Source organism: Zingiber officinale, chromosome 1B (genome assembly GCF_018446385.1).
Source record: "Zingiber officinale cultivar Zhangliang chromosome 1B, Zo_v1.1, whole genome shotgun sequence".
NCBI lineage: Eukaryota > Viridiplantae > Streptophyta > Magnoliopsida > Zingiberales > Zingiberaceae > Zingiber > Zingiber officinale.
In genome coordinates, this window is record NC_055986.1 from 40,150,216 (window position 1) to 40,162,448 (window position 12,233).

At 37.2% G+C, this 12,233-nt stretch overlaps 1 long non-coding RNA gene and 1 pseudogene across 1 annotated transcript; one reads left to right on the forward strand and one right to left on the reverse strand.

Annotated features, from left to right (window-relative positions):
• Nucleotides 1-3,206: 3,206 nt before the first annotated feature.
• On the forward strand, nt 3,207-5,809 carry LOC122055389 (annotated as a pseudogene).
• Nucleotides 5,810-6,035: 226 nt separating this feature from the next.
• LOC122052985 lies at nt 6,036-7,961 on the reverse strand. The gene is made up of 2 exons (XR_006132141.1): nt 7,506-7,961; nt 6,036-6,603 (listed from the first exon to the last, which is right to left on the reverse strand). It is a non-coding gene; the product is annotated as an uncharacterized LOC122052985 (long non-coding RNA).
• Nucleotides 7,962-12,233: the final 4,272 nt, after the last annotated feature.

A 12,233-nucleotide genomic window follows, 5' to 3' on the forward strand; every position in this document is an offset into this window, starting at 1 on the left:
ATTTTCCTTATTTATATTAAGTGGTTAATTCGCCCAACTTAAGTATAAATATAATTGATTCTCTTTTCTTTCAGCACGACCTTGCTGGGTTCACTTGGTTTCTAGAGTCCTCTATAAGGCATAGGGCCCAATAGGTCTCGGGTTCAATACCCGCGTAGGCTATTTTACGTTCCTATTTGTTTTTGCTACTTCCGCTACTCTAAAAATTCTGTAAAAATATCCTAAAATTTTAGAAAAATACTAGGATATTTCTAATAATTATTTTGAGAATTTTCGGACGTTACAACCCTCCACTAGGGATGGCAATTTTCCCCGCGGATTCAGGGCCCCGCGGGGAAAATCCGAAATGGGGGCGGGAATCCCTGATTTATTCGGGGATGGGGACGGGTTCAGGGATTTTTTTCGGGGATGGGGCCGGTATAGAGATATTGTCCTCATCCCCAATCCCGCCCCGAAATTAATAATAACAATATTATTATTATTATTATATTATTATTTTTAAAAATATTAATAATAATATTGATAATAATATTAATATTAAAAATTTTCAAACTATTAATAATAAAATTATTATTAATACTGATATTAATATTAATATTAATAGTAAAATAATAATAATATTAAATTAATTTGGGGATGAAAGTGGGATGGGGCCGGGGATGGGGATTTGATCCCTGATGGTTCGGGTTCAGGGATTCCCCGAACCCGAAAAAGTGGAGATGGGGACAGGGATAGGAATGGTAAATCCGGCCCCGCCCCGCGCCATTGCCATCCTTACCCTCCACAGGTTTTATTTTTCGACTACTCCAGTATATTATGTCCTTGGAAGCTTTCATCTCATCTTCTGAAAGAGGAGACACTTTGATACCATCCTATATATCCTTAAGCTTTCATCTCGTCGTTTGATCGATCTTGCGCCATCTAAGGAAAGGAGTAAAAGATAGAATAGAGAAGTTAAGAGATGAAGACAAAACGATCGCACCACATATGCTTTCATAAATAAAATGTTTGGGTCTTGTCTACTCTTGATGGGATATGACTTCAAGAGAAAGTTGAGTTATTTCGTCAAGAATACCAGAAGGAAAGTAGAATTAAAACGATGCTTTGATTCACGGGAAAACTCTTCAACAGAAGAAAAAGTAAAAGTCGTATCAATGCGCATATTAACTCACAATACACATAAAGTTGAGATAATAGGATTAATGTTATAATATTTTGATTCGAACAACATTGTGACCAAGCATGGGAAACAAAAGACTGACAAACAACCCTGAACCAACTAACATACATTAAGTAAAACCACAAAATATGACATCATAAGTAGGATGGAGGGTTTATTTCTCATTTGTTTGAGAGTTGTGCACTAAATCGAGCTCTTAGAGTAGCACTTTTTCCCTCCAGAGCGCCTCATCTAAGGCAGCAACTGCTTGAGAATGTAATTTTTTATTAAGGCTTTTGCTTTGGCGATCATCAATTGAAGTTGAGATTCATGGTTAGGAATATTGCTCGGATCAAAACATGGATCTAAAGAATCACTAGGTTCTATAGTTGCAAAGAGGCAATAGTTAGGGAAGTAAATATAAAGTTATCATAAAAATTCACTATCTTACAAGAATTGAAAAATTGGAGAAGGAAATCGGTGCCTCAGGAGATTTTTTAGGTGAATCTTCAGAAGAATCCTCATATGGATAGGAGATGAAGGGGTTGTTGGAGAAACAAAGTTTGGATGAGACATGATTCGCATAGATCGTCTCATAGGTGGCATGGACAATTGATTGACCTTTTTTTTGGTCTTCTTTGGAATAACCTAAGCTTGTTGTTGTAAAGATTGGCAAGTCGACCGACTGGTGGATGAGGGTTGGAATCTTACTTGCTTCATCTCACGTTTGCATGAAGGGATTGTCGGATAGAGGAAAACGGAAAAGAGATTGAAAGCCCACAAATAGATGTTAAGAGTAAAAGAAGCTATGCAAGTCTTTTTTTTAGTAAAAGGGATCGTGAAGGAAGCGGGAATGTTAAAGATTTTTTATTTTTGAGATTTGAAAACAAAGGATTGTGAAAGCGAGAAATGTAAGCATTGAAAAATAAATTTATTGTAAAATGCTAACAAAATCTTATTCGTGTACTAACAAGAAAAGAAAATTAAGGAAACTTCATGTTATCTTAGATATAGTAGAAACCAGCGCAAATATAGCTAAAAAACATGTAAAATAACAAATAGCAGTAATAAGCATGCTTAACCAAAGCAAATACTTCATTACAAAAATAAATAGTCAGTTTGTTTGACTCTATAAAACATGATGCAATAGGATTAGTTCTCCAACAAATGGAATGAATCAAGGGATCACAGGCAAAGAGTTACCTTCCCTTAGTTGTTCTTTCCGCCTCTCCACCCATCCTGAAGTCTACACACTTACAACAGAGCAACCCCTTCTTGAGTCATGATTCCATCAAATCATCCAAAACTAAGTCGTGATTCCATCAAATCATTCAGAACTTTGGCATTCTTGTCTGTTAGGTTCGTAAAGTATTTGCTGTTTTTCACACAAAGTTACATCATATTGTTGTTTATGGTCTCTAAGTCCATACAAATTTGTCGATAAGTCACGAGTAGGGAGTGAAACGAATATATGGTATTTTCCTGAACACACCAATAGAAGTCAAAAGAGGTGCAGGCAAGACAATAAAAAATAACATTACCACAAGCAGAGGAGAAGGGGCCTCTAAAAATGGAGGAAAGACACGATCGGTCATATGTACCACAAGACTATGTAAATCAATTGAAAGATGAAACTAAGGGATAGGAAGAATGAAGTAAATCTGAAGTCTTATAGCCTTATGAATGGATAGGGGTAACATTAATGATATAAGTGAAGAGTCGTACCAAATTAGTAAAAGACAAGTTAAAAAAAAAATGTAAAAAACACATAATAATATCATCCGTTAATAGAAACCGAATAATATCATCCCTTTAATAAAAATATTCAAACTAACTCTTTAAAATATTGTATTTTATATTTATTTATTTGTAAACAGATTTATATTTATTTTTTATTTTTTATGTTGTTAGATTTTTTTGTTTTTCCGTTAAAACAGTTAGTTCCTCATTTTTCGATTAAAAAAACATCCTTATATATATAGACAATAATGTTTAGACGAGTCGTATGTAAACTAATCTTTAGACGAGGCGGGTTCAGCTTTTTGCCATGGCCGACGATTTCGAGGGTTTGAAACGACTACGACTACGAGGGCTGCGAGTGGATTAGAGGCGAGTTCTACTACCGCAGCAAGAAGGAGCGCCCCGGTCAGACACGCGACGACGCCATCAACGGCGCCTTCAGCACCGCGTCTAGCCATTCTGACTCCGACGGAGGAGGGCGCCGCTGGCGGAAGCAACGGAAGGGAGACTTCATCTCCAAGGCCGACCTCTCCAAACCTGTCCAGTTTGTCTCCACCGGCACCGTCATGCCCAGCCAGGAAGTCAAACGGGATCCCCAGGAAGAAGGGGACCGATCCGCTGGCGTTCCCAGTTCCGGCCACGGGTTGGGATATGGGCTAGGGTTTCAGTCCAACAGAAAGGATATCGAGGATGATGAGGACGAGGACAACTTCCTCCCTACGGCCTTTGGGAGGAGGATTAAAGAAGGAGCCCAGCATCGCGAGAAGGAGAAGGAGTCTGAGAGGGGGAAATCGAAGTCGGCCAAGAAGTCTTCTGGCGGAAGAGACGCATCTGGCGCCATTGAGATGGGGAAGTTTGAGGCGCACACCAAGGGAATAGGTTCGAAGCTGATGAAGAAGATGGGATTCAAGGAAGGGTCTGGATTGGGGAAGAATGAACAAGGCATAGTTGCCCCGGTAGAAGCTAAGTTCCATCCAAAGAACATGGGCATTGGATTCAACGGCTACAAGGAGGCTAAATTGCCTGTTTTTGATGAAGCACCAAAGGAAAAGATGGCTACTCCAGTGGCAGCAGGACCTTCAAAGGAGAAGAGGTGGTTAAAGCAGAAGCGAGGAAGAGCAGAAGCTGAGATTTTGACGGCGGACGAGCCGCTGGCTAAAAAGCAGGAACAGGGTATTGAGGCTGCTCAGAAGGTTCTTGATACGAGGGGACCACAAGTTGAGGTTTCGACGAGTCTGGATAATTTGAACACGGAGACTGAGATGAAAGAGAATGATGTGCCCACGCCCGAGCTGCTCCAGTACAATGTTAGACGAATCGTGGAATTTACTGAGCTTGACATACAAAAGCCGGACCTGTGGCACAGAAAGCAACTTCATGTTACGGAGTCAATTGCATTAGTCGTAGAAAAGATAAAGGAGGACAGTTTATTCGGAGTTTTGACGCTTGATTCGCTGCTAGCCACTTTTAAAGATCTAAAAGAGATCTTCAAAGACGACTACAAGCTCTTTAATATTTCATGTATTGGTTTATCATTTGCATATCCTCTATTTCTCCGGGTGTTTCAAGGATGGCAAGCATTGCAGAATCCATTGTTTGGCGTGAATCTTATATCTTCTTGGAAAGATTTGTTGCAAGGAGATCAGCCTTACGATATTTCAGAAAACCCTTTTTCTGATTCTTATTCCCAGCTTATCAGTGAAGTTATTCTTCCTTCTGTGAGGATATCTGTGACTAACACTTGGCAGGCTAGGGATCCTGAACCACTGCTCCGGTTTCTGGAAATATGGGAGAAGTTACTGCCACCAGTTATTTTGCAGTCAATTCTAGAAAATGTGGTTATGCCTAAGCTAACGGAGGCTGTCGATTCATGGGATCCACGATGCGAGAGTGTTCCAATTCATGTTTGGGTTCACCCATGGCTTCCATTGCTAGGACAGAGATTGGAGACGTTGTATCATACAATCCCTTCTAAGCTAGGTAGTGTCCTCCATGCTTGGCATGCAAGTGATGCATCAGCATATGCCATACTTTCTCCATGGAAGAATGTGTTTGATGCAGCTAGTTGGGAGCATCTGATGCTACGCTATATTGTTCCTAAGTTGAGAAATGCTCTTCAAGAATTCCAGGTGACTCCAGCTAATCAGGAGTTAGACCAGTTCAATTGGGTCATGATGTGGGCGTCTGCAATCCCAATCCACCATATGGTTCACATGCTGGAGGTTGATTTTTTCAGCAAGTGGCAGCAAGTTTTATACCATTGGTTGCGCTCAGATCCTAATTTTAATGAGGTTATGCAGTGGTATATGGGCTGGAAGGGTGTCTTCCCTGCAGAATTACTTGCCAACAAGAGGATTCGAGTGCTTCTATGTTCGGGTTTGGATATGATGAACCAGGCTGTAGAAGGCATGGAAGTGGTTCAACCTGCTGCTACAGAGAATGTCAGCCGTCTGAGAGCGATAGAGAGACAGTTAGAAGCACAACAGAAGGCTCCAACTTATTTCTCAGTCCATGTCATTGATGTCAATGCTGTTGGTGTTGTTCATGAATTGAGCTTCAAGGAATCCATTGAAGCTTATGCAATGGAGCAAGGCTGGTTCTTCAAACCAAAAGTTGGTAGATATTACAATGATCGCCCAGTGTATGGATTTGGTAACATAAGCATTTGCATAGATTCAGTGAAGAAATTGCTCTATGCCCGAGTCAATGGGAGTACTGAACGCTGGAGTGTTGTGACACTTACACAGTTACAGGAGATGCACCGGAATACCTCACGACATTGAACATTGAACATTGAACATTGAACATTCAACATTGAACATTGAACATTGAACATTTGTACTTTATTTTTTGTATAAATCAGCAACCATTCTTTTGATACTTTATATCTATGGATAATAGATTTGAATAGTGTTATTGGTTGTTTATCATTTTCAGAGCTTTGCGATATATTTATGCATATCTGATTATTGCATAATATGATATACATTTTTATACGGGAGATAGAGCAAGAAAGCCAGGGAGAATTTAGATTTACAGCTTAAGAACTTGAGATGAAGGTGCAAGGTGAGTGGGAGGACAGATGATGTACTCACAGAACAATGAAGAGAAAATTTATTGGCAATTAAAAGAGAACTAACAACCAAGGTGATTTCTATACGTAGTATAAAATGAGAAAACCTATGAATTCAGTAATTAGAAATTGAAGTTAATTTAAATTTAATAAGAAGCAACCAATTTAAAAAGGTTAAAACGGATTCTCTCTTTTTGGCCCTGTAGTAAGTTTTCTTCCTTGGCAACAAACAAGAAGCCCAATTTAAACTTTTCATTCAAAAATCTGCGATCGTTATTAATGGAAGAACGCACTCACAGACGAGAGAAACCCACCCAGAGGCGATACTATACTGTCTCCGAGTAAGACGATACGCTGCAAGTCTCCTGAAATTTCTCAGGCAAGAGGAGCGGCTGGCCGGCCAAGAACGCTTGCGAGGTGAGCCTTGCCGCAAGGGACGACTGAAGATCGTAGCTCTCCCATGCCCTTTGCGCCCATTTCAGCTCCCTAATCGCACCTTTCCACCACTTCCAACAGGCTGCACGTCCCCTCCAAGGTAGCCGTCGTCCCCAAAAGCACTTTCCCATCCACCGTGAACACGCTCCCGAAGAAGCTGCTGCTTCAGGCCGAATGTTGAACCACGATCATAAACCTTCATAAAGGGAACGATGCGAGTAGCATTCGATGTTAGTCTCACTTTGCTTGAATACCAGATTGAATTCTACATAGCGATTATTAAAGATGTGTTTGTTTTTTTTCCTTTGTTCTATAATGGGAAAATGCTGGGAGAACAGAGTTTGAGCACTCTAGTGAAAAGATTGATCGCTTTGGTTAGCATAAATTTGCATGAACTTGACTAAACATACTGATGAAATTTACTTAAAATCCTCTTGGAAAGATGAGCTATGTTTAATAGTTTCCCTTTGAAAATTTATGTGGAAGATTACGTGTAGAGAAAGCATTTCTTGATCATAGCCATTGCTGCAGTCGAACATTAAAGAAAAAGTTTGTTAAGGATAAGATGCAAAGGTTGAAACTTTCCGAATTCTTTCAAGGAAAGATTAAATTATTATACATGACAAGATATAGCATATTGATTCATATTGCAAAATGTGCAGAAATAGTCTTCTACCGAGATGTTTCGTTGTTTAGTTCAGCATGCTGATGATTTTATCTAACAGTAATGAACGAAAAGGCAGTTCACATAAAAGGTGTTCAGGATGAAATTGAGATGAAAAATTCCTCAGTGCAAGGCATAGAGACAACCGACTTGACCTATGGCAAGCCATAGATTCCTTGTTACTCATTTTTCATCTGAACATGCAATTGCTAGAGCCTATGGTGCCATGTTCGATCAATTGATCTGAAGTGCGTAGGAATAAATCAATTGTTTGTTCCAAGATCAGACCTCAAGCTATAATGTAAAGCTCGCAGTTACTAAGAGCACTCTTGACTACTGGAGTTACACTACCACAGTAATGGCCTCTCGTTCAACGTCATTTACAGAAAATGATCAATAAGCTGGAGCTTGAAAGGATACTACTTGTCGCATACCTAACTGATTCCAGGCGCATAGAATGGTACAGGCCCCGCCTTGACCGATGCATCCTTGACTCCATCTTCCCCCTTGGCGGCACCATAATTCTCCGGATGCATAATCCCGCCCCCTCCTCCCGGCCGAGACCAGATATCCTCCCTGAAAGTACCTCGGCCGTCGGACTCCTCAATGGCGCCGCACACCTCGTCTTGTACCCGGATCATGCAATCGAAGCGGGCGCAGAATGGGATCCATCGGCATCGCGGAGGAAAGTCCGGGGCGCTCGTTCTCTGGGATTTCCTTCTCGATGGCGACGGAGACGCGGATGGGGATAAGCAGCGGAAAAATCGGGCGAGCGGAGGAAGGAGGCCGCGCTGGGGCGGCGGAAGAAAAGGGTTGAGCGAGAGAGACAGGTTCGAGGGTTTGAGGCGTTCCGGTTACCGCCTTCAGCTCCTGGTATGAGGTATCAAAGCGGTGACAGTATACTGCTGACGTGGAGGTGGAGCGGTGCTTTGTTCCGTATAAGGCAACGGATGAGATTACGGACGCAAATTAGCACAACACAAACTTTTTAAATTGTTAATTTAACACTAATTGACATATAATTTAGTAACATGCATGCATACATAATATAATTTAGCACCCTTCACAATTAAAATGATATATTTAAATAATCTTTTTAAAAATAAATTTGTAAAAGAATTTTATATGCTAAGAAAATCATACAGTGGTTTTTTAATATTTAAGCTTGTACGAGTTGCAATTAAATTATTCTTTCTAAATCCAAGTTGGAATGTATATGGAATTAGACCACTTCTTATTTATTAGTTTTATACATTGAAAGACCATTTAACTACTCCTAAAATATAATTAACTTACAAATTGATACTTAAAGATTTATTATACATACGAATAAATTTTAAGTGTAAAAGATATTATTTATATTGTACGATAATATTCAAATGAAATCGGAACAATAAATGCTTAAAAATGGCAAGAAAAAATAATTAATTAATGTGATGATAACAAACGCGCTATTTTAAAATGTGTATGTGAATTTGATCGATGAATTTACTATTTAATAATAATGTCATTAACATATATTTTATAATTTAGAATTAAAAAAAAAAAAAGAATTTTCGTATATAAAAATAAAATCCATTATAATTTTGCGTGCTCCATTTCCGTTACGTTGTGGGTTAGTCAGTTCAAACTCTTGTGTGTGTATAACATGGATTTGAATGTTTTAATTAATTGGCTAATTTTCAAAATGGCCCATTAATTTACTCAGCTTTCAGAAATTTGTTAGAACCCCTTAACATTTTAATATATTTTTTAAAGGAATTGAATGCGATCAGATTGACGTCGGATGATGGGTTGATTGAGATATCTGGCCAAACACTTTCTTATCGATGAAAATAATGAGTCTACAAACACTGAATCTGAGACGATGAACTCAGTCGCGTACAGAAATTTCGAATTGGCCACTATCACGTCGGTGACTGATAAGGCCGCATTTAAATTGAGCAACGAAAAATCTGGGGTTATAATTCGCTGCCAACTTTAATAGGACAAAAATATGATAAATTCAATTAATTTTATTGATTAATCTTAGCATGATTAATTCGAGTCATAGAATTTTTTTTATCGCTCATCAAATTTTACACGATATTCATAAAAGTTCAAGATTCTTTAATTACACATTTTATTTGAATTTTTTTACAAATATATTATAGGTAGAGATTAAATCATAAATATTTAAATAACAATCTAAATATTCTACAGCTGCATATAACATTTATCTAAATATTCTACGGCCGCATATAACTCCAGGACTAATAAATAATCGATGTTCAAGGCTGCTAGTGGATACACATGGAGATGAAATCCCCTCAAAAGGTCTCGCAGGGAGAAAACTTCCCTTTTCTTTTCCAACGGGCAACTTTAATAGAGCTGAAAAGGATGGTTGTTAACTTCACTGTTTTATAAATTGAAAGACTAACAACTCCTGTAATAGGGTAATGCTAAATGGTCAAAATCTGGTCAGCTAGAATTAATATATGCAAGTGTACACATGGATATTTTAGTAATATCATATGTGTACATTAATTACATGCATGTACATATATGCATTCTAATTGGAGGATAAAAAATTCTAACTGGCCAGATTCTGGCCAACAAGAATTACCGCCTGTGATATAATTAATTCACAAATTGTGTCTCCAAATAATAATTGGATAGTGGGGCTACCTTAAATAATACATGAACTATAAATCACACGTAATAAATAAATATGGCAAATTACTGAACCATCTAGTTTAAGTTTTGTATTAGCATAAGTAATTTTTCAAATCATATACTTGATATCTATTTTACCCCTTTGTTCATTGGCTATCACTCACCGAATCGATTGTGACAGTGTATCAATCGATTTAGTATCTTTATGTGATAAAAAAAATTATTTGATTGCTAGTTATTAGGTGTGATCATGGATCGGATTGATTCGGTTATTAGAGTAAAAAATTATCCGATCCTATTAGATCAGATAATGTAATATCAGGACCTTAATCCGGTGCTATATCCAACGATTCTTATGTATTAAATATCCGACGGATTATCAGTTATTTAGATATCTAACTATATATCTAATGAAATATAAAATATAAATATAAATATAAATACAATAAAAAATAAAATATTTTAAAATAATAATAGGCATTACTCATTACACGTTGTAGCAGCTAATCGACAGTAGCTGCTACAATGTGTAGTAGCTTATCGACAGTAGCTGCTACATGTAGGGGTAATCACGAATCGGGTTAGTTCTGTTATTGAGGTAAAAAATTATCCAGCCCTATTAGATAAGATAATATAATATCAGAACCCTACATCCGGTGCTATATCCGGTGGAATTTTTTTTCGATTCAATTTGGGTCGATATGAGTGAATTGGTCGGTTTGGCGGGTTGACTCCTTACTCTTAATTGCTAATTAATTGCTACACTCTAACAAAGTATAACAATCAATTAATTTTTTATAAAAAAATAATAATTAAAAAGTCTTCTATCATAAAAAAAAATGGTGCTCTTAATATGGTATATCAAATTAATGTTTGAGAGTATGGATATAATTAGAAAAATTAGACAAACACATGTGCTCTGATTCCATATTATTTTGAGCTCTCTAGGTCTATCAGCTGATTTTAGTTAAAACTGATTGATCGACCTAAAAAACTCAGAATGACATGGAATAAAGTGTTATAAAGTTGCCTAGTTCTTTTGATTATATTCTTATCCTCAAATATCAATTCGATATACAATATACAGAGCAGTGAATTTTTTAACATGAATTAAAAATTTAGGTCGCATTCGTATTTAAAAATTTATTGCTCTCAATATGACATATGAAAATGATGCTTGAGGGCATGGGTATAATCAGGAGAACTAGACGAATATACAAGATCTGGTCTCATGTCATTCCGAGCTCTCTAAATCCATCAGTCCATTTTGATCGAAACCAGCTGATAGACTTAGAGAGTTCGGAATGACATGAAACTAGGTTCTATGTATTTATCTAATTATCCTGATTATATTTATGTTCTCAAACATCAACTCGATACATCGTATTGAAAGCAACAAATTTTTAATCATAGAATGTTTTTAAGCATTTTTTTAAAAAAAAATTATCGATTGCTATAGTATAGCAATCGATTAAAATTATTGTTCATGGTCACAAAAACATATCGAACCGATTGCTACACTATAACAAGCAATTAAAAAACTCGAATTGTATTTAAAAAATAATTGCTCTCAAAATGGCATGTGGAAATGATGGTTGATGGTATGGATATTGTTAGAAATACAACCAAAAGTTTCACATTGAAAATATATTGAAAAGATCATGAGTTTTTAAAATGAAAGATCTTAATTGGTATTAGACCTTTTGGGTAGAGTACAAAAATAAATTCATGAGGGATTAATATCATACTATTGTAAAGATATATGAGTTCTTCTGGTCAAGGTGACTGGATGTTTGGTGGAAATTCTGAGGGGGTAAACTATAGGTAGTGAAAAGTCTAAACAGATCAAAGGTGATCGTATACTTGGTGGGAAGCTCGGAATAGATCAAGGGTAACCGGATGCTTAAGAGCATATCCAAACTATGAGAATAATGATGGTCCTTTGTTTGAGAGAAGTATGGTTGAAAATACAATTAAAGTCTCACATTAGACTTACATGGAAAGGATCATGAGTTTATAAGATGGAAGATATCTCTATTAGTAAGAGACATTTTAGTAAAGTCCAAAAATAAATCCACAATATCATACCATTATGGAGTTATGTGAATTCTTTTGGTCCTAACAAATGGTATTCAAGTCATGGTCTAGATTTAGCCATGTAAATGGAATAGTTACCTTAAATGAAAGAGGTGGGGGCTCTCAAAGGAGTGAACTCTAAGCAAAAAGTTCAAGCAGGTCAATGGTAAACAGATGCTTGGCGAAAATCTTGAGAGAGTGAACCTTAGGTAGGTAGAGCCCAAAAAAATCTATGGGGGTTTAGGCTCAAATTGGACAATATCATATCATTATGAAAATATATGAATTCTTTTGGTCCGAATAAATGGTATTAGAGTCATGGTCAAAATCGAGTCATATGGGTGGAATAGTGATCTTGAACGAAGGAGGTGAGGGCTCCCAAAAGAATGAACTCTAAACAAAAAGTTTAAGTAGGTCAAGGATGACCGGAT